At 37.4% G+C, this 26,738-nt stretch overlaps 1 pseudogene across 1 annotated transcript in view; it reads right to left on the bottom strand.

Annotated features, from left to right (window-relative positions):
• Window positions 1-26,738, bottom strand: part of LOC145789315 (ABC transporter C family member 12-like) — a 109,142-nt pseudogene that overhangs the window by 36,691 nt on the left and 45,713 nt on the right. The window contains exons 3-12 of the transcript XR_014337076.1: window positions 23,812-24,196; window positions 21,476-21,628; window positions 21,103-21,142; window positions 20,686-20,847; window positions 13,043-13,157; window positions 12,872-12,952; window positions 12,681-12,705; window positions 5,051-5,107; window positions 2,759-2,824; window positions 1,092-1,202 (exon numbers count right to left, since the gene is read on the bottom strand). The product of XR_014337076.1 is annotated as an ABC transporter C family member 12-like (transcript). The remainder of the gene's footprint in view (window positions 1-1,091; window positions 1,203-2,758; window positions 2,825-5,050; window positions 5,108-12,680; window positions 12,706-12,871; window positions 12,953-13,042; window positions 13,158-20,685; window positions 20,848-21,102; window positions 21,143-21,475; window positions 21,629-23,811; window positions 24,197-26,738) is intronic.

The raw sequence follows: 26,738 nt of genomic DNA, 5'->3' as shown, positions 1-26,738 counted from the left end.
GACATTGCATGCGGATTAGGGAAAATTGAAACTAATCAATTTGTTTAAGTCATAAATTTAGACTATTGAATTAATACAGAAATTACATGTATTGATTGAGCATTGCATATGCATATTGTTTGGGAGGAGATAGGGGATGTACTCCACGGTTTAGGGGAAGATAGGGGATGGACCTCTAAACCGGATTTGTTTGTTTGGGAGGAGATAGGGGATGGACTCCATTAGCACCATTTTTATGCGTGCTTATTATATTGAAGTGTTTTTACATGATTATTGATACAGCACTAAAATGTGTATCAAATGGGAAGTATGAAGTGTTTTGATATGAGCATGAGTCTCATTTGTTTTGTTGATATTGGAAGTAATGTAAAAATGATATATAATTCACTGTTGTAAGTTTGGCCAGGTTCTGAGCCATGTTGATAATAATGGAAGGTGAAATGTGTCTTAGACATTTGTGTCATGAGACTGTTTAATGATAAAATTGATTATCTTGGTTAACCATCTATTGAATGCTATAGCTTTATTCAATGCTTATATTTGGTTTAGTATTTTTCTACTGGGCTGTGGCTCACCCTTTATGGGAACATCATTTTCAGGTTCAGGTGATAAGCTACCTCCACGGACTTAGCCTGGATGGATTTGATGTTTGGGATTTTGAAGACTTGTCTTTAGTTATGTGTTTTATTTTGTTATTTTTGAGATTTCATGTAAACATTCAAGCCTAGGGCTTAACTTGTAAATGAGTTAGTACTCATCCTTTTTGTGTCCAAGTGTTAGCTTGGAAAGATGTAAGCCCTTAGGGCATTTATTTTGATGTTGCAGGATGTTACATGTGAGGCCTTCCAATAAGAATACTCTGATGAATAACTCAAATGATTCAGTTCCTTTTATAAATGCATGTTAATGTTATGGTTATTATGGGTTTATTTTGAGGGCGTGACAGATATGGTATGCAGTGTACTGTTGGTTTTCTTGTATTTGTGGCCGCCCCGGGTCAAACAAGTAATGCTAATTCAGTAAAAGAAACATGTTAGGTGATACAAAAAACAACCAAAATTGAAAGAGAAATACAGAAATAAACCACATGCAGATCTGAACACTGTTATTGGAGAAAGAGAATTTACCAAAGTTGATCTTAGCTTGAAACCAACACGTAAAACATTTTGATAATACTGAGCTTCACAAAGCACTCCAACTGACTGAACCATGGAAAATCATCTAGTCAATGCAATGATCACAAACTACAAGTACAACTTCCATGATCAGTTGTACTCTAGGCATAAATCATCTTAGAAAAGAATGCTTATAGAAAGCAACTTCTTAAATCTTGTAGTAACAAAGATTAACAACGGCATTTTAATGTTCAGCATAGAGAACATTCAAAATAACATATTCAAGAATATGCAGTCCTAGAACTTTTTGCTCTCATCAGAAAACTGTGGAATGTGACTTCAATATTCAACAACATAAATATAAGGACAGAATTAATAAATTGTGGAAGAGAATAAAAACTACAACCAATTTAGTTTCTATTTGATGGGGGTCTGGAAGGGGTTAGATTGCACAGTCAAAATAAAAGAAAGATAAAACCTCCAAAAACTTCTCCCAAGAAATTTTTAAGTCCTCGGAAAGAGCCTGAGTTTCACTTAGTTCCCAAAAAAACGTCAAATATCATTAACGTCTGAATATAGATCTCTTTCTTCCCTTTCCTTTTTATTTTTCAACAAATGTCTCAGATTGTCTTCCCATTCATGTCTCATTGCCATTTTCGTATATCTTTTAGGGTGCATCTCCCATTTCAAGACTTAGACAGCTTCTGGCAACTTCAAATGAGTAATTGCTTTAAATATTTGAAACACCTAATTGTATGCCTTATGATGTTGAGTCTGAAAGATAATTGCAAGATACTATTCTTCCTCAAAATTTCAAGTTCAATCCAAGCCCATCCTATGGTCATGATATAAAAAGTTTAGACACTGTTTACTGGCCATCGAATTAGTACACAAGGCAAATCATTCACTCATTCACATTTGGATGAATGCCGTTCTTGTCACCAGAAAGGTCACTGGAAGGCTCAGTGTCCTAAACTTTTACATTGACAGAATTTTGGGCAGCAACAGAGATAGGTATCTTGGACATCTGTAGAGGATAGGTATCTTTGACAGAATTTTCAGCTACTGCCCCATCTGTAGAGGATCAATCCCAATTCATCTAATGATTTATCTCTCTCTTCACCTCTAGGTTTGTCTTCCGCATCTCACTCCACTTGGGTATTTGATTCAGGTGCTACACACCATATGGAAAATGATCCTTCTTTGCTTATTTCTATTTTCTCTCCTCATTCTTCTACTAATGTGATGGCTGTCAATGGCATCTCCACATCTTTGGCCGGTGTTGGTCCTGTTTCGAATGATTTCCTCTCTCTTTTTTATGTATATTGTATTTCCTAGTGGATTTTGAATTTAATTTCAATTATAAATTTTGTGATGTTAGTTGAAATTAAATTAAAGAAGAAAAATGACCCAGATAATTAATACTAAACCCGTACATGTGATATCTCTAGAATGCCAAATGACATGTAATATTTATTAGTGATTATTTAATGAAATTAATAGCATGCAAAGGAGGAAAAAGAAAAAGAAATACTAAAGGAAGAGCAATTTACTCCCTTGAGAAAAATAAATATGAGATAAATCTGATACATATTTTTTTTAACATAAATACTTCATAAAAATAAGAAGGATAGAAATCATACCACCCCAACAAAGATTGAGAAGGCATAAATGTAGCCAACCCATGCTGGATCACCTCGTTCCATTGACTGTAATCAGTAGTATCATAAACTTTGTAGGCCAAATACAAACTATAAAGCTCAAATGGCATCCTTTGCATACATAAAAATGAGAAGTAAAGAGCGAACACAAGAGTGGGAAAAAAATAAACAAGATTTATAGTATTATAAAGAAATTATGAGCTTACCCAGTAAGTATATATTATAATTTCTTATTTCAGTGAATATTGACTTCATGAGCTCAACCTACTTTTTTCAATATATAAGTGTTCCTAACTGTGAATGATTTAATTGGCTACAAAACTATTTTTAGGTACATTTTTGCACAATCTTTTATAAGGGATTAATAAATAATAATAAAAAAAAAGTAAAAAGAGGAGATGGACAAACATCCAAAAAGCATGTGCATCAATAAGATGATATGGAATTTTGAAAAATTGCTTAGAATTACAAGATCCATATTATATCTCAAAAAGCAAAGTGGAAGTGCTTCATATTGCATTATTGGTTGTGTTAGGATTAAAATGAATACTTTTAGGAAAGTATTAAGCACTATAAAATTTGATAAAAAAGCAAATTTTCAGGAACTAATTTTTTTGGTACAAATATAAATTATAGATTATAGTTACCCATGCCAATTCAACAAATTTGTTAATTCAGCAAATTAAATAGATTATTACAAAACATTTTTAGTTATTCGGAATTGAAAGTTTTTAATCAATTTTAATAGAATTTTGAATTTATAAAATATAAATAAATATGTCCTTATGGAGTTCGAATTTCCTGAAGTTGAAGATCTCAACTCCATAGATGAAGTTGGTGCATTGTGGGACCAATCTGTACTCATCACAATAATTTGAACCGTTCATCTCATATGATAAGTAGAGAAGAACATGCATGCAAAAAATTTGCTTGATCAAACGTAAGTAATCACATATATATTATAACAAATGAACAGTCCATTCTAAAAAACATGTATGTCATATGGATAAAAACAATATAATGGTATGACAATCGATGTTGGATCAAATTGATTTTTTGCATGGATAATTTTCTCTGTTAGTTGTATGAGATGAACGGTTTCGATTACCGAAGTAGGTCCAAGTTTGTCCTATAATGGGTCAACTTCACAGTGAAGTTGCGATCTTCAACTTTAGCAAATCTAGACTCATCTTGATATTATTGATCAATTGATTAGCAATAGATCCAAATTTTCTTAAATTACAGACTTTCAACATGTATACAATAAAAGTAAATAAAAATTTAATTTTCTTAAATAGTAGTTATTCCAAAACTTTTATATTGAAAATTTATATAATAAAACTCATCACTTTTTGAAATGTCTATGAAATACAATTGGTTAGAATGTAGGATTAATCTTGCTTTCAATTCTACTGTTAATGTAGTTTGTTCACTTTCAACTTTCAACCCTTTTATAAGGCAATATTTTCAAGTTTTCTTAAATTTTATGGCCTTTCAACATGAATTATGTGTCGGGTTCTTTGATATATGCTAATTTTTCACTTTTCTTAAATAATTGTTATTCCAAAACTTTTATGTAGAAAATGAGTTATACATTTCAAATTTAGAATTTAACAATTAATGAACCTTCTTAGTTCAAATACTAATATTTTACCATCAATTATTAAAACTATTTTTAATATTTTCTTTCAAATTAATAGGCCTCTCCTCCATAAAAAATAAATAATAATAAAAAAAAAACCCATATGTGATAATAAAATTTCATTTAAATATTTTAATGAGTCGAATTAAACTCAATACTAACATCCACTTTCCTAAATTGTAAAACCTAAATTTCTAGTAATTACTTGATAATTGGTTGTGCCCTAAATTCTAATTTTTGAACTCTCGTCTTTTTCTTCTACTTGTGATTTCTCTTTTCCAACAACTAGGTGATAGTAGTAGATGTGACAATAGCAGTGATGGCTGACGATGTCAAGCAATGGTACAGCCTTTTTCATCAGCGGCAGATTAAACCGGATTTCAAGAGTCTGGTGGTTTATCTGGGTTTTAGTAGTTTTTAGTAGTGGTTGGTTTGGTTTCAGCTGTGGGGGCTAGGATTGGTCAAAGGCATGAAAGGGTGTTTAATTTACCTGGGATCAAATTGTGTCGTAAGTGCCTTAGGCACGAGTAATTTGCTAGTGTACAAATAAGTCAAAGGCCCTTTTATGGGCCTTGGATCACAAAGGAACAAAGATGGGATGCATCACTATGCATTTGAATGGTAAGACTAACCTGTAAGAGATGATTCAACAAAATTGGCCCAACAAACTGAGAAAGATCATCCCCAATCTACAAGATTGTTGAAGAATGATGAGCAAGACAACAAACATAATATAAGTGATTATCATACGAATCATAAGATTTTCAAAATATGAAGAAAAACAAAGAGCAAATTAATAAAAATTTCACCAAGGTTGACTATTTGTCCTAGGACAACTACATTGAAGAAATGTAATGCAAGCTCTAGCCATACTTTACAACAAAATTAAATAACCATAATGAATGCACATGATACGAGCTCTGTTAGTTTTTCTGGGTTGGCAAATTTGCGTGGACAAATCTTTGTGTTGATTATTCACATGTTTTGTTATAGGTTCTACTTGTCTTGTTTAATCTGCTTTGATTTGATTTATATGATGTTTACATTGGACATACTCACTTGTGTTGTTGTGTTGAGTTTCTAACTTATTATGCAGGATTCATTTCGAAGAACAAACATGGTACACTGTCATGTATTGTTTCCCTTTCATTTGTATTTGAGAACACTTAGTCTACGTAAATATGTATTGGTATTTGGTTGAGTCAAGTTTTATCATAGAAAATGGAGATAACAATTTCAGGGGACAAAACTTTTTGTTAATGACTCAATTTCTGTTTGAAATGAGCATTGGTTGTTCAATTGTACTTTTGCAGATGCATGAGTGAGTTGTAAATGTGCCTGGAAGACTTAACAAAGCGAGATGGGGCACAAACAGGAAAGTGTCTCTCCTACTAGAAGAGCAACACCTTAGCCTAGGATAAAGAGCAATCGCTCAAAAGGTGGATCAATTGCTCAAGTTGTGGACTTCAACTCAATAAAAACGTGAGCCCACATACATTGCTCAAATTACATTAGATAGTCGCTTGAGCGATGACACTATTCAGGTACCGTAGAAATGTTTACTGGTACTGTTGTTGTAGTGCCAAGCGATAGAGCTATTTATCATATTTATGACATCTTTTGAAGCTAAGATATTGATATTCTCTATAAAAATGTCTCCACGCGTGCCTATGAAGACAAAGCCGTACGGTGAAAAAACAAAGGTGGATTTCACAGGAACATGAGGTAAAGATGGATTTATGACACAACTTTAATTTGTCTTTCACTAGGAGTAGAGAAAATCTAATGAATGTTTCCCTACACGTGGATGGAAGGATGGGGTAAAGCCATCATGGAACGTGGCATATGGAGTCATGAATCATGGAGTAAAATCTATGGAGTCATGAATAAAGCTTTTATTGTAGAATCTATGAAGTCCAAATGGCCTTGTCTTGGAGATTTGTGAGATGGACATTCTATATATATAGAGAGAGAGAGAGACAGAGAGAAAAGAAATGGAGGTTCTCTAGAAACTCGGTGAGAGAAACACATGATAAGGATACTCCACATTTACCTCTCCAAGCACTCAAAGGTTTTTCCAACCTCTCTATATTCTTCGAAGCGTTCATCTTTTAGAGAGGAGCTATGCCGAAATTCTTCCAATTCACCTCATCACCATTTGTAACAAAATTGAGGTGTCTTAGTTATACTCCAAAGGCAACAAGAGTTGAAAGAGAAAATCATCGGAGTGCACCATTGATTGCCATTGGTTAGAGACGTTGCAACAAAGATCGAATTTTGCAAAATCCATGGTAGATGAGTTCACATTCAAGAAAAAGGGTTTCAAAGTCATGTGCGTTGTGGCTATAAGATTCGTTGTGTTTGGGAGGAAATGAGTTTTCGTGGACTACAAGAGTTCAAATGTGGTAAGTGCGTGCATCTGAGGTACTAGTTATAAGTCACTTAACTTCGGTCTTGTATTAATCTTTTGAATAGTGTATTATCTTAACCGGAAAGGTGTCTTTGGTTTTTCTATTTTGGAGGGTTTTTCTATTAATCTTTTGTGCATTCATGTGGATGCTTTGATTTACTGTTTACTATCTTTCCTAACAATTATCATAGAAATTTCAATTGAATGGTATAATTACCATTGAAGCCTATTCACCTCCCTCCCCTTTAGGCTATTTACCTCATCCATTATGCAGTTTCAATTACCCCTCCAAGGGTCCTTGATCTTAATTTGTCGTTTTACTCCTGTTGGGTTGATATTCTGTTCGATTTTTGGCTGTTTCTGGTCCAGTCACCTTGTGTTCTTCGGTTCTACCTATTGAAGGCTCCTCTATAAAGGTTAAAACCCTTCTAGCAAGGGATATTTGTCCTCTCTTTATTGATTGCTACTGTTGAGTTGATGTGTTGGTCTCATTTGGGTCCAAACTTGGTTGTTGAGCTAGTTCTGTGTTTATATTGGTGATTGTGGGTGTGGGTATTGGCTATTTGCAAGTCTGGTTGATCATTATGGTTGAGATTGAGGCTAAGGCTATAACTATGGGTAAAGATGATGGCATGCCTAAATCTATCACTACAAAGAAATTGAATGGTGCTAATTATTTGGCTTGGGCCCATGCTGTCAAGATTTTCTTATGAGGTAAGAAGAAGTCCCGCTATATTAGTGAACTCCCTCCTCCTACTGATGATAAGGATTATGATGATTGGTGTTGTGAGGATTCTTGTGTGATGGGTTGGATTTAGCATAGTCTGGAACCACAGGTTGCTACTACCGTGGAATTTTGTGATACCTCTACGGCCATTTGGGACTCCCTTGCTGAGTCTTTTTCAAATCAAAGTAATGTCTCTCGGGTCTACGAGTTATATGAACAGATTTTTGCTATGCGTCAATCTGGCCGGTCTCTCCCTGATTATTTTAGTAGTCTCAAGACTTTGTGGGATCAGTTACTGCAGCATCGACCTTTCACTACTGATGTGACCACCCAGAAACAACATTGGGAGGAGTTTATGATGGCTTCTTTACTTTCTGGCTTAGATCCTGAGTTGCGAGGGTTCAAAGATCAGATTCTTGCCAGTGACACTCTACCTTCAGCTGCCAATGCCTATTCTAGGCTGTTACGCTCTTCATTGGGACAAGCACAATCCACTGCTGGGTCCTCTTCTTTATCATCTTCTGCATTGGTTTCTAGTAGTGGTGATCATGGGTCTACTCGCAGGGGTTTTCATAGTTCTTCTGGTTCCCGGAGCTCTTCTTCTGGTTCACGGGGCTCTCGTGGAGGTGGTTCTCGTAGTGGTGGCTCACGTGGTGGTTTCCGTGGTGGAAGTAGTAGTGGACCTGGTTCTCGTATACGTGGCGATCGCAAGTGTACTCATTGTGGTTCCCAAGGTCATACTGAACCTTGGTGTTGGCAAAAGTATGGCAAACCTAATCATGTCCATCAGGTTATGGATGTCCCCTCCTCACAGTTTTCCTTGTTGTCCATTGGCTCGGATGCTTCTCCTGGTACTTCGCATGAGACACTCACTACTCAAATTAGTGAGCTTACTGCCCTTGTCCAGTCTCTCCGGCCTAGTCTACCTTCTTCCTCTACTGCTACCATGGCTAGTTCAGGTAATATTGCATGTGTGGCTAAGTCCTCTCAGCCTTGGCTCCTAGACTCTGGTGCTAGTTCTCATGTCTCTGGTAATTCCTCTCTTTTTGATACTCTTAGACCTGTTGATCATACCACTATACTTGCTGATGGATCTTCTCGGCCTGTCTGTGGTCAAGGTCCTCTTCATCCCACTCCATCCATGTCCTTACCTTCTGGTCTTTATGTTCCTAAATTTCCATTTAATTTGCTTTCTGTTAGCCAATTGACTCAAGCTCTCCATTGTTTGATAACCTTTTCTCCTACTTCATGTGTTTTGCAGGACCTCCAGACCAAGAGGATGATTGGTTCGGGGCATGAGAAGGATGGCTTATACTTTTTGGACGCTGAGACGTCTCCTCCTCCATCTGCTGTGTTGAGTGCTAGTGTATCTCCTCTTCAGTGGCATTTTGGGTCATCCCTCCTTGGCCAAGCTCAAGTTAGCTGTTCCGGGTTTAAGTCATGTTTCTCAGATTGAGTGTGAAGCCTGTCAATTTGGGAAGCATCATCGTAGTTCTTTTCCTCGTCGTAGTGTTAGTCGTGTTCAGGTCTTTTGCTCTTGTCCATACAGATATTTGGGGTCCTTCTAGAACTCCCACTGTTAATGGGTTCTTTTATTTTGTTATTTTTGTGGATGATTACTCTCGGATGACTTGGTTGATTTTAATGAAACAAAGATCTAATTTGCCTTCCATCATCTCTAAGTTTTATAATGAAATCTTTACTGAATTTGGCAAACGTATTAAGATATTTCGATCTGATAATGCCTTAGAATAAGATATGTGCAATCTATTATAACTACCTTTTGTGATGCTCATGGTATTATTCATCAAACTAGTTGTCCTCATACATTCCCACAAAATGGTGTTGCAGAACGGAAACACCGCCATTTGCTAGATGTTGCTCGCACCCTGATGTTTAATATGCATGTCCCCAAACAGTTTTAGGGCGATGCTGTTCTCACTGCTTGTTTGCTTATCAATCGCATGCCCTCTAGTGTTGTACACACATCTCCCTATTCTCTGTTATATCCACCACATCTCCTTTTCCCTTGCCTCCTCGCATTTTTGGGTGTGTGGCCTTTGTCCATGTTCTTGACCCTGGGTTGGATAAGTTATCTCCTCGTGCACACGCAAGTGTGTGTTCTTAGGTTATTCTCGCACTCAAAAAGGGTACCGGTGTTATCATCTTGAGTCTCGTTGCTACTTTGTCAGTGCTGATGTAACGTTTTTTGAGTCTACTCATTTTTTTCTTCCTCTGGGCAACAGTTATCTACTGATCTTCTCTCTTCTCATGAAGGGGAGCCCGCCTCTCTCACTCCTACTCTTCCCTCTTATGCTCCTTCCACATCCACTCCTCCATCCTCTCCCTCTCCTCTCACTTCTACCCCTCCTTTGCAGGTTTATCAACGGTCTCAAGCTCGTCGCATTGTGTCTTATGGCCCGACCAGTTCATCTCCTTCATCTGAGGCCTCTGTTCCACCTGCTGCTTTACCATCTGATGACCTTCCTATTGCCCTCCGCAAAGGTAAACGCACTTGCACTCAACATCCTATTGCTCATTTCGTTTCTTATGATCGCCTTTCTCCTGGTCTTCACTCTTTTGCTTGTAGCTTGTCTAGTATTTCCATTCCTCGCACCTATCTTGAGGCTATGTCCATCTCTAGTTGGAAGTTTGCCATGGATGAGGAAATGCATGCTCTTCATCAAAATCAGACCTGGGACCTTACCCCTCTGCCATCTGGCAAATCTATTGTGGGTTGTCATTGGATTTATACTGTTAAGTATCTTCCTGATGGAACTGTTGAGCGACTTAAGGCTCGCCTGGTAGCTAAAGGCTACACCTAAACCTATGGTGTTAATTACTTGGAGACCTTTTCTCCTGTGGCCCGTCTTAACTCTGTTCAGATTCTTCTCTCTGTTGCCGTTAATCAGTCTTGGCCTTTATATCAACTGGATATCAAGAATGCTTTTCTCCATGGTGATCTCCACGAGGAGGTCTATATGGATCAGCCCCCTGGCTATGTTGTTCCCGGCTAAGAGCATCTTGTTTGTCGATTGAGGAAGGCCTTGTATGGTCTTAAGCAGTCCCCTCGTGCCTGGTATGATCGCTTCAGTGCTGTTGTGCTTGCCTATGGCTTTCACCGTTCCAGTTTTGATCACTCTGTTTTTGTTCGCCACTCGTCTACTGGGAGTATTGTTCTTATTGTCTATGTGGATGACATCATCATTTCAGGGAGTGACTCCAATGGTATTGCTAATTTGAAGCAGTATTTGGGACAACAATTTCACACCAAAGACTTGGGCCATCTTCGGTATTTTCTTGGGATTGAAATTGGCCGTTCTTCTCAGGGCTTGTTTCTTTCTCAACGGAAGTATGTTCTTGATCTTCTTACTGAGACTGGTCTCTTAGGCACTCGCCCCAGTGATACTCCCATGGATTCTAGTGTCAAGCTTGCTGGTGACACTGACGACTTCTTTCCTGATATTGGTCGTTATCGTCGGTTGGTTGGCAAGTTAATACATCTCACTGTCACTCGTCCAGATATTACCTGTGCTGTGGGTGTGGTCAGTCAGTTTATGCATGCTCCCCGCCAACCCCATTTTGTGGTTGTATGTCGCATCTTGCAATACTTAAAGCGTGCTCCAGGTCGGGGGTTGCTCTATCGCCCATCTTCCTCCTTGTCTGTCACTGGCTTCAGTGATGCTGATTGGGCTGGTAATACGACTGACCGCCGTTCCACCTCAGGCTATTGTACTTTTGTTGGTGGTAATATTGTCACTTGGCGTAGCAAGAAACAGACCGTCGTTGCTCGTTCTAGTGCCGAGGCTGAATATCGCGCCATGGCTCATACTGCTTCTGAGATGCTCTGGGTTCAGTCTATTCTCCAAGATTTTGGCTTTTCTGTTTCCACTCCTATGCGCATGTTTTGTGACAATCAGGCTGTTATCTTCATTGCCAATAACCCTGTGTTTCATGAACGCACCAAACATATCGAAGTTGATTGCCATTTTCTTCGTGATCTCTTACTCCGCAAGCAACTGGTGACTCCTTATGTTCGTTCTGAGGATCAATTGGGTGATATTCACACCAAACTTTTGGCTCGGCCTTCATTTCTTCGTTTGTCTGCCAAGCTGGGCATGTTCGATCTCTATGCTCCAACTTGAGGGGGAGTGTTAGAATAGTTCTTTTAGTTATTTTTGTTCTCTTGTTAATATTTACTTAAGTTAATGGTACGATGGTCATATTGCTACTTTAGGTTTTTTATATATATTTGAGTGATGTAAAGTTGAGTGAATTAATTGGTTTCAATATATACAAAAGTTCTCTCTTTTTCTTCTTCCTCCTAACTTTCAACCCTAATTCCTCCCCCAACTTGAGCTTGAATACCATATTAAGTCACCAATTGTCCCAAAAGCTTAACTTGTTAGAAAATGGTCCCAACAATGTATGTCAACTAAGATTTTGGGATTAGTAGTGATCTAACATAGTATTAGAGCTCAGGTTGAGAGAGATCTTGTGTTCAAGTCTCTCTCTTAGCATTTGGTATTTGGTTCCCATTTGGTTTCTTCTTTTATGTTTAGTTGCCTGCTTCGCTTTCTATTTGGTTCTCTATTTGTCTCTCAACACGCAAGATGGGATTGCACGTGAAGGAGGATATTGGATAGTTTGATATACATTGTTCGGTCCATTTTTTAATAGCTTAAGCTTTTAGAAGAATTGGTGATCTAACAAAGCCAAGTCAAGTATAACTTCCTTAGAGAAAGTGCAGCATGTCTTCTTTAGAGAAGGAGTTGAGTAATGCAATGTCACTACTAGGATGCTAACTAGTGATACAGAAGAACTAAACCAATGTTGAGTGTTGGCAAGAGTCCTAGTGACAATCATGGTCTAGGATATGTACATGGTAAAGTTGCATCTAGGCCTCCTAAGATTGAATGACATTTGAAGCCAAATACATATATGACAGGCCACACTCCAGCTTGTATATTACAAGAGCATCTTCCAGGTAACACAGTTTTGTAACACTAAACAACAATATTTCTAGATCAAATGCTTAGAGCAAGCAACTTGCCATATATAAGGATATGAAGAGTTCTAAACAAATGAAATTCTTAAAGAAAAGTAGGGAGAATAATGTCATTACATTGAAAAGGCCTCCAAACCAAAACCTGTAGAAAAAAAATTAGAATGGAAGGAATGAGATAAAAATGCTTCTATATGTTGGTACAACACATGGATGTTCATATTAGAAAATAATAATTGCTTGGAAGGTTAATGGTTTCATTAAAATAGAAAAATGTAGATCATTCTGAATGGTTTTTGTTTAAACAATACCTTCCTCCAAGGCTATTATTTAAGGCACGCAAAAGCCAGGGTTTAGGCCTTTGAGATTCTTCAGCCCAACAAATATGGAACCTACAAAAGTCAAAAATTATTACATACCATAGAACAATGATCCAATTAAGTATGCAGAGGTGTAATTAAGAGAATCAACGCAATGCAAACTTTTTAATCAATGTCTCAGTCTCATCCCATGTGTCTAGCTTCCAGACATCATTCTCAGTGATAGGTCTTTTATAGCCTTGCAGCATGAGTGGGGTCATCCACCCGAAACAAATCCCTACCATATACCAATGCATCACATTAGTGGTATGCAGCTCAATCATTCATAGATTCATCTAACTTGATTATCAGAAGGAAGGTAAGTATAACAAAAGCTATCATCAAATCAAACTTACCATCAAAATTTTTCTCATTCGTAATAATTGTATAATTTGTTTTTCGTAGTCTTAAAATAACATTGAGGTTTCAATTTCTAAATTACAAATTTTATGTTCTCAAATAGATTATCCATAGTAGAGATGCTTAATCAATGTAACTGGCCATTAATCAATAGCATAAGATACTTAACACTAAACAAGTAGATATTTCTACAAAATATTGGACAAAACAAAAGAAAAAGTACACTTATCATCTTAACGATATTCTTTACTTTAACAAGGTAAAAGAATTTGTTAAGTATTAGTGTCTAAGGATAGTTATGTCCTTTGTTCCTTTAGTCTTTTATTATAAATGTGTAAGAGGGGAGAACCCTAATATTATCAGTGTGCTAATAAACTCAGCCGTTCTCTCTTTTTCTTCTTCCTTTCATTCTTTTCTTTCTCTTATGCGAATATAACATGGTATTGGAGCATTCTTAGAAATCCATTGAGTACGCAAGGAGTCATCACCATCTGGTAAGGGAAGAGACCAAATAATGTAGCCAGTCAAATGGCGAGCAACAATAGCAAGACTACAGGAGCGTGACCAAATCAGATAGTTGGAACCATCCAGTTTGACGGGACTGATTTAAAGAGAGGGACTATTGTTAAGAGTAATAACATGACAGCGCACCCTCATCACTAACTGTATCCTTAGTCTCACCCTCAACCATTGAAAATTAAGTCCCACAACAAAAAAACAAACACCAGCCTAGGAACCAGCAAAAAACAAACAGAGGCAAATCCATAAACTTAACTTAGGAACAATAGGTTACCTCTAGAGAAAAACAGAGCCGAAACATGGGTTGGAGAAGCAGAAACTATCAAAAATTGAGAGAAATCTTGCTAAAACTGAGAAAAATCGACAGAAATAAAGCTGAGCCTTGCCAAATCATCAAAAAGACTCCCAACCCTTTGCTCCCAAGGTAGAGAGGGGGGAAGGAAAAATTTGGGAAAAAAAATAGCCCCAACAAGGACTTCCGAAAAATCAATCAGTTTTTCCAAAAAATAAACAAAAATTGGAAAAACCCTCAAACAATCATCAAAAAAATTAAAATAAAATTCTAGGGTGAAAACCCATCAAATTTCAACCATAGAGGATTTTTTTTTTTTTTTTTTGTTAGTATGGATGTCACTTTCCGTGAATCTGAGTCCTTTACTTCTCCTCTGCAATCTCCTCATGGGGAGAGTGTTATGGATGAGATTGCGGATGAGGAGATGGCATATCAGCATGAGTTATCATTTTTTCTTCCTAGTAAGCGGGTTGTTATTTGTGGTGAGGGAGAGCCTAATAGTCTTGATGTGGAGCCTGACATTGATGGTCGTTTGGACAAGGTTGATCTTAAAACTTATTCTTGGCGTTTGAAAGAACAAACTTCTCTTGTGCCACCAGACCAATCATCGTCCCTCATGTCGGTTCCAGATCCTGTTTCGACTGATTCTACAAATAATGCACCTCAGTCTATTAATGATTTGAGTCTTCCTACTGCTCTTAGAAAGGGGGTTAGGGCTTGTACTCAACACCCCATTTCTAAATTTGTGTCATATGATTCATTTTCCTCTACATATCGTGCTTTTGTCTCGTCTCTGTCTTTTATGTGTATACCCCAAGGTTGGAAAGAAACTATCAATGATCCTAAGTGGAAAGTAGCTATGGTAGAAAAGATGTAAGCTCTAAGCAAGACTAACACTCGGGAGTTGGTTCTTCTTCCTAGTGGAAAAAAGCCTGTAGGGTGTAAGTGGATGTTCACCATTAAGTAGAAAACAGATGGAACAATTGAACGGTACAAAGCACGACTAGTGGCCAAGGGATTTACTCAGACATATGGCATTGATTATCAAGAAACCTTTGCTCATGTAGCAAAGATGAACTCCATTCGAGCTATTCTCTCATGTGCGGCTAATTTGGGATGGCCTTTACAACAGTTAGATGTGGAGAATTCATTTCTCCATGATGATTTAAAGGAGGCTTATATGGATGTACCACCAGGATTCTCATCTCAGTCTACAGTTGGGAAAGTTTGTAGGTTGAAAAAGGCTTTATATGGTTTGAAACAGTCTCCTCGAGCTTGGTTTGACAGATTCTTGAAGGCTATGTTGAGATTTGGGTATAAGCAAAGCAATGCAGACCACACAATGTTTGTCGAATGCAATGCAAATAAGGCAACTATGCTTATAGTATATGTGGATGACATAGTTGTGACAGGCAATGATGAAAAGGAAGTGACACATCTTAAGATGCTGTTGGCTAAGGAATTTGAGATACCTTGGTTTGTTGAGGTACGTTCTTGGGATTGAAATTTCCAGATCTGACAAAGGCATCTTTATTTCTCAAAGGAAGTATATCCCAGACCTTCTTAGGGAAACTGGCATGTTAGGCTGTAGACCTACTGATTCGCCAATTGAGGCTAATCACTATCTTTGTAGTAGTGTTAGTGATCTTGTGGAGAAGTAAAGGTACCACAAACTTGTGGGAAGTGTGACAACCCCATCACTTATTATGCTTTTAATCCTTTAATTTTGAATGTGCTTATGTGTTTAGTGTGAAATTGAATGCTAATTATTGTTTAAAATGATTGTTAGATTCATATCTGTTAGCCATAGGAATATCTGTTATGATTTCTGTTATAACCTGAAATTGAAGGCGTTAATGGCATTAGAAACCAAAACTGATTAGTTTAATGTGAATGGCATAGCTTTTAGAGCCTACTGGGAAGTTTGATGAAAATTTCATTCAGATTAAATTAATTAAAATTGAGTGGGATTAATTAACCTTAAGCATGCTTAATTAGTCTAAGTTAATTAAGTCTATATAAATATATATATGTTGAGAAGGTTATTAAGCTCATTTTTACACTCAAAAATTCTGAAATTACATTCTAGAGAGCGAGTGAGAGCAAGTTAGAGAGAGAGAAGCAAGAAAACTTGGAGAATTGAAGGTTTGTGAAGAGGAGTGCAAGATTTTGCTAGAATTGGTACAATTGAAGACTCTAGGTATGTGATTAATCCTTAATTTATGAATTGAAGTCATCAATATGTGTAATCAAGAAGATAATGAACTAAAATACAAGAAATGAGCTAACAATGATGAATTTGAAGCTAATTCATACATGCATGCATAGAAGAGTGTAGAATCATCATTTTGATCATGAGTTTTATTACCTATGTTAAGTTTAGAAATTGAATTCTACATGCATCCATGAATTATGTTGTTTGGAACTCAATTTCATGTTTTGAAGTTTTGGAAAAGAATTTGAAGTCAATTGAGCCTTGCATGGTGAATTCGTGAAATTTTGAACATAAGGTTAGAAGTGGGTTTTGTATTCATGTTTTTGAAGGAGTTCATGTGTTTTAGAACATGTCATGCAAAGGTTTTTGGCATTGAACTTGTGTGTTGAAATTCAAACTGTGTTTTGGAAATTCCAGAATTCGACTGCATCGCTCAAGCGAACAAGTTGTCACTCAAGCGTTCATCTCATGCATCTAATAGTTTTGCAAACATTTACAGTTGGCTCGAGCGACCGCCTTTTATTTTGCACTTTGGCTTGAGTGATCATCGAGCCTAGATTCGAACCATCCAGTACTTCTGCAGCCCATGTGGTCCGCTCGAGCGACCAATGTTGCGCTCGAGCAAAGTGCCCTGTTTCAGCATATTTTGAAAAGTTATACTCTCTTCATAATTCCATTCTCATCCCTTTCTGCCTTAGGCATGTATTGAACATCCTAAATGAATTAACGAGTTAGAACGAGACTTAGAAGAATTGAATAAGTTAATGATCGCTTCGATAATATGATTCAATGTGTGTATGTGCTTATGAGAATTGTAGGTTCATCTACGAGGACGTGTCAGAACCAAATTCTTGTGAGTACTATCTTAGTAAAGATATTTTTATATATCTTATTTTCTAAATGATACCAACGTAGTAAGATTTTGTGCTATGAATGAGCCTTCTATCTGTCTAATTCATAAAAGATTTGTAAATGTGATTGACAGGCATGAAAGCATATGATGGACCTAAGGTTCTGTACAATTGAAATGGGCCAAAGGTCGTTCTGAATATCTGAAAAAGAAGGACCTAAAGTCGTTCCGATTATTTGATTTTTCTGAATATCTGTTATGTGTTAACCCAATGGTCATTATACAGATAATTGATTAGACCCAAGGTCGTTGTACCCAAGGTCGTTTCGACAAGTATGATATGTTCTGTTCTATATCTCTGTTTATGTTGGATCCGAGGTCGTTCTGTCATGTATTGAACCCAAGGTCGTTCTGCTATGATACGAATTTAATATGTGAATGATTTTATTTAAGTATTAGAACTCATTCATATAACCTCTTTACTCTGATGTTATTCACTGGGCTTTCACTCACTCTGTCATATATATGTATGTACGTGAGCAGCGGGATGTCCAGCCCTAGTGAATCTGTGAAGTTTACTCTAATTTTTGTGGAGTTAGCCATGGAACACCTCACACATGAGGCTTTTGTTTTAATCTTTGTTTTTGATCTTTTATCTTCTTTTGTTGGTCATGTTTTACCATGTTTGTATATAAGTTTTGGTTTTGTTTGATAATGATGTATGAATGATCATAGACATGTGAGATCTCTATATATGTATGGGTGTGAGTTATTAATGTATAAGAAGTTTTTGTTCATGCCGTTTATGCACAAGCTCATTGGACAAATTTTATAATTCTACTGCCACTTCTGGCCCCATATAATTAAATATGATTTGATTTCACTCTGAGGCCGTAGGTAATCTCATGATTACTGGCCGGTTATGATCCAAACCTCTAGGGGTGGGTTCGGGTCGTGATAGGAAGGCTTGTATATCTATCTCACAATCAATTTATGCATGATCCTCATGCACCTCATTTGGATGCAATGTATTGCATTTTGAGATATCTTAAATCTGCTCCTGGAAAAGGGATTTTATTCTCCAATCATAGTAACTTGAGATTAGAGGCATTCACAGATACAGATTGGGCTAGTTCTATAGATGATAGGCTATCTACCTCCAGATTACTGTGCATTTGTGGAGGGAAATTTAGGGTTGGTTTGGGATGTTCTAAAAAGTATACTTTTTGTCTTTTTACGAAAAGATGTGCAGAAAAGTAGAGAGGTGATGTGATGAAAAAAAGATAAAAAGATGGATTATATAGTCTATGCCAAACCAGCCCTTAGTGACATGGCGTAGTAAAAAGCAAGATGTAGTGTCCAGATCTAGAGCAGAGCCAGAATACAGGACTACGGCGCATGGTACATGTGAACTAATGTGGCTTCAATCCTTGTTGAGTGATGTAGGGTTTGTTTGCAGTGAACCCTTGGCACTGTATTATGACAACAAAGCTGCCATTAGTATTGCTCACAATCCTGTTCAGCATGACAGAACAAAGCATATTGAGATCGACAGACATTTCATCAAGGAAAAATTGAATAAGGGTTTAATATGTATGCCTTTTGTGAAATTTGAACACCAATTGGCTGATGTATTTACTAAGAGTCTTAGTAGTAAGGTTTTTCACCCCATTTGCTACAAGTTGGGCATGAGAGATATCTTTGCACCAACTTATAAAGAGTGTTAAGTATTAGTGTCTAAGGATAGTTACGTCCTTCGTTCATTTAGTCTTTTTTAATAAATATGTGTAAGAGGGGAGAACCCAAATATTATCAATGTGTGTTAATAAACTCAACCATTCTCTTTTTTTCTCATTCATTTTATTCTCGTCTTTCTCTTATGCAAATCTAACAGAATCTTTCTAAAATAATATTAATTTTCAAAAAATAAGTTCAGCTATTTTTTTGTTTAAATGTTAAAGAAAATTTAAACATTCATGTAATGTATCTACGATGTATTACATAATGTATTGTGTATGGTATATTGCATCATGTATCACAAGATATAGGTAGCTCTATTTACATGACAACTTTATCTCCTTATACCCTTTTTCCATTTACACCCCATAAAAAATTCAAAAATCTTCACTTTATCTCTTTATACATCTCATAATTTAAACAAACCATCATCACTGACCTTTCATATCTCTTTAAACCTCCCGCACCTTTCCAAACCCCAACTCACACGCCCACCTCCGATCATGATCTTTGACCATTGTAGCTACTGTCTCAGACCACTGCAGACACAACTTCGCAGCCCTCCTCCACCACAACCTTTCCCCCCCACAACCTTTCTCCACCCCCAACGACTACCAACTGCAGCCTCTACCCCTTGCAACACTCCCAAGCCCGACAACCACCACATCATTGCCATGCTCACCCTAGTGGCCACTGTGTCGCAGCCATCTCCACCCCACTGACCCCCAACCTCATAGCCCCACACACCTCCCTAAACTCAGATCTAGGGTTTTTAGAAAGGAGGAGAAGAGGATCTAAGGTTTTCAAAGAAGAATAAGATGTCATCATTACCTTGAGGTTATGGGTTCAAGTCTTAGGGCCATTACTTTGTGCATTATGCCAAAGGTTAGGTGTATACTCAATCTTTTCCCTCCCAAACACACATTAATGTGTATTAATTGGGCGTTGTTTTTTAATAAGATGTTGTCAGCGGACTACCAGAGCTGAACCAATTGTCTCTATGTAGCTTCATAGTGCCGAACAAATTCCCAATGTTCGAATCTAGCAAATTGAAGCAGAACGAATGGTGTTTGTTTGATTTTTTTGATGCCGAACAGAACGTGTTTGTTCGGAGAGTGACCACTAAACAAGGTGGAGTGGTTCACTATGGAGCCACCAAACAGGTTCGTTGGGGAGGGCGAGAGGGAAGGAGTGGTCCACAAGGTAGGCTGATGGTTATGGGGGAGGGATTGTTGTGGTTCACAAGCATTGGGAGAGGAGTGGCAGTGGTTCATGACGGTCGCATGGTTGCAGTGGTGGTTCGTAGGGTTGGGGGGGGGGGGGTTGTAGTGGTTCATAAGAGGGATGGCGAGTGCGGAAGAGTGTGTGGCGCTGGTGCAGTTGCGTGCGACAAAGGCAGTTGAGGCGGTGTTTGAGAAATTAGGGTCAATGACTTGTAGGATTGAGTTTTTGGTAATGTTACATAAGGAGAGAATTGTAATTAAAAAAACAAAAAGGAAATGAGGGGTGGAAGGAATTAAATTTGTGGTGTAAATAGAAGCACCCATAAGATACATTTAGCATAAGATGGTAAGATATGTATTGGCTATGTGTATCTCTAAACATATCAAATTGTAAGACACTAACCCTCCAAGACACACATGGATAGCATCTACTAATTTTCTAATTGAAGTCCATTCTCTGTCAAAAAAAAAATCATACTGGTAAGATTTCTTTATTATAGAACAAGAACTAGGCCATTTTCAACACTTTGGTATTCTTGGAAAAAACACTATATAATATTTACTACTTACTGGAAAATATGCTGGCATCCCTCTCTGGACAAACATGCTCTCCTCCAAGAAGTGCTTCATACTTGGTGTCGATAAGAGGGTCATTCCGTATTGGGACGTACCCCGGATAAGGATCCAATTGAGGAATGTAAACAAAAAGAAACACTCCAAAGAGAACCTGCACTAGAACAAAAATTGCATACCAATATCAGAGAGATTTTCTTTAGAGTGACTTAAAAATAAAACCAGAAACTTTAAAATCAAGACCATTTTGGTTTGAAAAATGTTATGCTTCCATACAACGCAGTCATCCTGATTTGGCATCAGCCTTCTGGATTTAAATTTTAGTGTCTAACAAGTATTGGCCAGTTTGTGTCAGCAAGAGATAATGAATCCCATGAGCCTAGAAGGATCAACATAGATACAAAAGCAACAAACCTGAATGAAAAGTGTGATGAGGTACATATGCAGCACAGATCTGCACAAATAAATACAATTATGAGTATGCATAAGCCACTGAAAGTTACAAAAGAGGAATTCCACACCAAAGCCACATGCATCCTAACCAAATAGTTCTTTAATTTTATATGCCAAAGCACAAGGATTGATTTTGTTTCTGATCTGACATTTTGATCAACTTGGGGAAGGAAAGAGTTTGAAAACTTAAGGGAAATGGAAATAAGTTTTGGAAATGCACAAAATAGAACAAGTGAGCAATCTAGGAGTAGTTTTTCAATCAGTAAATGAATTTCAAGCACAATACATAGGTACCAACAACAAAGGATTACAAATTTATTAAAAGTATACTGACCCTGTGTAGAATGAGATTGAGCATTGAGCATCCCCCATATGCAGCTCCAAACCGAACATACCACCGGAACTCTCTGATGTAGATTCCAGTTTCTATTCCAAGTATAACCAACATGGAGCACCAAGCAAGAGCCACAATGATCAATGAAACCATCTGTAAGAGATAAGACATTATTTTACAAATAAAGTTGCATTAAACCATCACATCGCCTAAACAATTTATAATCTACATGCCATTAAATATAAAATAAATAAATAAATAAATAAATAAAAACTGGGATAGACATTCCAACTAACATTGCAATTCATTAATGAGAAAATAAATAAAATAAATGATATTAATAACAACAATAAAAAAGGCGACCTAGTGCATGAGACTCTTGCTACAACAAGGTGGGAAGGGTAAGACGTCCACAGCCTTACTCCCATTTCTAAACTATTTCGATGACTCAAACTCACGACACCTTTTAATGCCAAAAGCAAAGTGCAAACCAAATTTTGATGTCATTACATTAGAAAACCTACAAACCAAAACTTAATTTTAAAAGCATGCTAAGCATTAAAGGAAGTCCTATCAAGCAAACTTCATCTCTAAATAAAAGAACACCCTATTTTGGTACTCATATACTTCAAAACATGATTGTAGTTGGAACCTGTTATGCTCCAGAGGTACCCATTACATACCCAAGTTGAACACTCAAGAAGCCAAAAAAAAAAAAAGAAAAAGAAACATGTTTCGTCTCGTGTATCCAATGTGATGTGGTACAGGTATGGCATTTTTTTTAAGTACACGTGCTTCATATAGGGGGTACTAATGACAAGCTTTACTGTTGGGCCAAGCAGTCCTTAAAAACAACAACAACAACAACAACAACAACAACAACAATAATAATAATAATAATAATAATAATAAAGTGTGTCTTATTTCAAAGTTGTGACTTTTACTTTTTTACTCTTTTTGTCTCTTTGGTAAGTGTGAGAATGAAGTGATCATCTGATCTAAGAATAATTTCTACAGTCAGTTTGTCATTTTGAAATTGAGCACAGAAAATTTGAAAACAGAAGGGAAAAAAGAAAAAGAAAAATGTTCAGCTTATTCATGGTTGCCAAGACATTATAGATCAGCTTTAGTCTCTCTTTACCAAAATAGCAGAAATTAGAAACTAAGGCACCACAATGACCAAAGGCAAATGTCAATCAGTAACAGCCAAGATCCCATATAAGGGAAAAAGAGAAGCATAAAAAAAGGATCATCGATATAAAGTTATCGCAAAATAAATTTAGATATCTAACAACCAATGTCTTTAAATTGTCCCTCTCATTCTAATCATAATAACTCTCCTTCAGCAATAGCATCACACTCCTAAATCCTTATGAGCCTCAACTTCAGTTTATATGTGAAATGAAGCATTCCATCCAATCCTTTAATCCCTAAAAACATCTTTTTGCACAAAAGAAGAGTATGGAATTTTTATAAAAGATAGATGCATGAGATGTACAGTACATAACTGGGAAGAGCATGCAATCTATATGCAATGCCATTGGGGGGCAATACCTAATCACGTTTAGAAGATCGTGATAGAAGAAAAGCCAGTAATGGAGTGACTCTCTCGTCTCTAAAGATTTAAACCAAGCTATCATATCATATCTTCACAATACTATGTTCTTGTTTCTTGAATGCTTAAGATTAATGCAGATAAACTCAGCCACCACAAATTTTGATACTTCAGAATCAAGATTCCCTGACCCTTCCTCCCACAAACCCCCATTTGGAGCTAGGCATTGCATCAGCCATGTAAAATCATCTTGAGAATGCAAACTATGTCTCAAATGTAAATGTAAATGTCCATGAGGATGGCTAACTGAATCTTACTTGGCGTTGTAATGTTTTGAATTGTAAGCGCGGAAAAAAAATTGAAGGAAGTAACATTGTAAATCATGAACAAGATTTACATGGAGAAAAAGATTTTTTTCCTAGAAGAACTGTATTCACTAGGACTTACTTCACTTTAAAGCCCAAGTTCAGCTTTATTTGCTTTTAGAACCAAATACACATGAATGCTCTTCCATGGCAGATATTTTCATACTAAAAAATTACTCTCAACGTCTTAGGCAAATGTCTAACTTCGGCTGTCAATTAGCTGCACATTTATGGATGCCTCATAAGCTTGCATGTTGAAACACATAGGAGCCAAGATTACACATTTAACTAGTTAGATGCATTTAAAAGACAAGAAAAGTAACTATAAAATCCAGATCGCATATTATTCAAAGTAAAGGAATGTTAGAATCGAAAGAAAATTGTAAATAGAAACTGCATGATAGTAAACAACGAACCTCGAAGGGAGCAAGACCTGTCTGTCCTTCCAAATTAAACAATGAAATGCCCATAACCAGTCTAAACAAAGGCTCAGCAGCACAATAACCAGCCAAGAGACCCAACACATAATTGTAGTATTTTGATCTGAGTTGGTACCTCTGGTTCGGTAGAAGCACAGGCCCAGAAGAACCAAATGAGATATACAAACCACAACAGAGTCAATGCCACATGGTGTATAAGCACCAAAAGCACTATCTGTCACTGTTGCCCAAATCCCACCTTTAACTGGCTGACAATACCAAACCAGAGGCTCAAATAATTTTAAGTAGTAGAGTATTTAGGTATTTGATTGGGTGTTCTGTTCATCCAATCCTTCCAGAAATAACTCCCTGCACCTCTGCTCTGCAGTAATAGCAAACCATAAAGTCTTGAAATTAATTAATAAAAAAAGAAGAAGTCATATATATGCATATTAAAAATCAAACTTGTAACTCCACTGGCATAAATTGAACTCTACTTGGAACTAAAACAAACAAACAGGCATTGGTATCCACTTGACCCTCCCTTCTTTTGGTTTCCAAAAAAAGTTAGAAAACAGAAGAGAGTACAAGAGAGTAAAACTCTATTGAAATATTTTCTGTTGTTTTTGGTTTCAGAAAATGGATATACAACAAACATGGAGATACAAACACACTCACTCAAAACAGCAACTGTCCAAAATGGAAATGTTGATCATTTGGGTACTGATATGGGTCTTAAAGCACTCAAAAATTCAAAACCCATGTTTTCTCTACAACCAAACAGAAACATGAAGAACAGTGAGCAAGAGAAAATACCTCTGAAACATTGCAACTTTAAGACTAGTAGATTGTTGTTAGCACCATAAATCTGCAATTTTTATTATTATTTATTATTTATATAATTGCAGGACATGTGGCATTCTCCTACTCATTTGGAGGTTATGAGAAGTTATGAAGGCATGGAGAGTTATGTGGCATTATGGGAATGAAGATGGAAGAGTGGGTAGTTTTAAGTGGTTATTGGGTAGTTATTGCTGGAAGTTTTTTCCTACAAATATTTGTCTATAAATAGCCATTCATGGCTACATTGTAAAGGACCCAGAATTCAAATCAAAGACAATTGATTTCTATTTTTCTTGTCATTTTCCATATCTTAGGAGTAGTTTAATATAGATTTCATTTATTTTCAGCATTTTCTTTTCGAAGCATTTTATGCACTTCCTTTTCGCAGCATTAGGAGTAGAGGTAAGTAATTATTACTTTGATTGTTCACCCAATCGTCTTTCTCCGTCCCTCTTTCTTCTTTTACTTTATCTTTTCTCTACACTTGACAATTTTGAAGTCGTCTTCATTGAGGCAAAAGAACCGTCAACGCAATCGCTTGACAATTGGCTTAAATTTGGCACGCTCACATTTATAACATTTTCCTTCGTAGGAAAAATAAGCCAACAATTTTTAGCACGCCCAGTGGGACGTCAAGTGTAATAAATGAAAAATGAATTGGATTTGTCCATTTCAAATAGCCTAGATGAAATTTATTGGCGTAAACCGGGAGTCCCGTGCTAGTTCCGTAAGTTCCGTAAGTTTTCACAACTTACATCGGTCCCTCCCAGGGTGTTCGACGTGTTCCCCGGGCCTTCTCGTAACTGTTACACGATTTTGGGCCCCGACGGCTTATTGTCGAGCTTAAATGTGAAAAAAGTGCATTTTTTCATTTAGTTCTCAAACCGAGAGTCCCGTACTAGTTCCGTAAGTCTTCGCAACTTACCTTGGACCCTCCCGAGGTGTTTGGGGCATTTCCCAGTCTTTCTCGTGACTGTTGCACGGTTTTTGCCCCTCCGGTTGTCCTATTTCAAAGCTTAAGTGTGGAAAAAGTGTCTCTTTCCAACTTAGTTTTCAAACCGGGAGTCCCGTGCTAGTTCCGTAAGTTTTCACAACTCGCGTTGGTCACTTCCGACGTGTTTGATGTGTTCCCGGCCCTTCTTGCGATTGTTACATGATTTTGGCCCCCCGATGGCCTACTTCCAAGCTTAAGTGTTAGAAAAGTGTATTTTCTGACCTAGTTTTCAAATCGGGAGTCCCGTGCTTGTTCGTTAAGTTTTCACAACTCAGATTGGTCCCTGCTGAGATGTTCGAGGTGTTCCCCAGGCCTTCTCGTCACTGTTACACGATTTTGGCCCGCCGAGGACTATTCTCAAGCTTAAGTGTGAAAATAGTACCTTTTCCGACCTAGTTTTCAAACCAGAAGTCCCGCGCCAGTTTCGTAAGTTTCCACAACTTACATTGGTTTCTCCCGAGGTGTTGGAAGGGTTCCATGGGCTTTCTCGAGACTGTTACAGCCCTCGATGGCCTATTTTCAAACTTAAGTGTTTAGGAAGTGCATTTTTTGACTAAGTTTTCAAACCGGGAGTCCCGTGCTAGTTCCGTAAGTTTTCACAACTTACATTGGTCCCTCCCGGGGTGTTTGACGTGTTCCCCGGGCCTTCTCGTGACTGTTACACGATTTTGGCCCCCGGCGGCTTATTTTCGAGCTTAAGTGTGAAAAAAGTGCATTTTTTGATTTAGTTCTCAAACCGAGAGTGCCGTGCTAGTTCCGTAACTCTCCGCAACTTACCTTGGACCCTCCCAAGGTGTTTGGGGCATTTCCCGGCCCTTCTCGTGACTGTTACACGGTTCAAGCTTAAGTGTGGAAAAAGTGTCTCTCTCCAACTTAGTTTTCAAACCGGGGGTCCCGTGCTAGTTCCGTAAGTTTTCACAACTCGCGTTGGTCACTCCCGAGGTGTTTGAGGTGTTCCTGGCCCTTCTTGCGACTGTTACATGATTTTGGCCCCCCGATGGCCTACTTCCAAGCTTAAGTGTTAAAAAAGTGTATTTTCGACCTAGTTTTCAAATCAGGAGTCCCGTGCCTGTTCGTTAAGTTTTCA

This window comes from Camellia sinensis, chromosome 1 (genome assembly GCF_055761805.1).
Source record: "Camellia sinensis isolate YWXY chromosome 1, ASM5576180v1, whole genome shotgun sequence".
NCBI classification, from domain to species: Eukaryota; Viridiplantae; Streptophyta; class Magnoliopsida; order Ericales; family Theaceae; genus Camellia; species Camellia sinensis.
The sequence above is the reverse complement of the archived record's forward strand: the minus strand, read 5'-3'. Positions and strand labels throughout refer to the sequence as shown.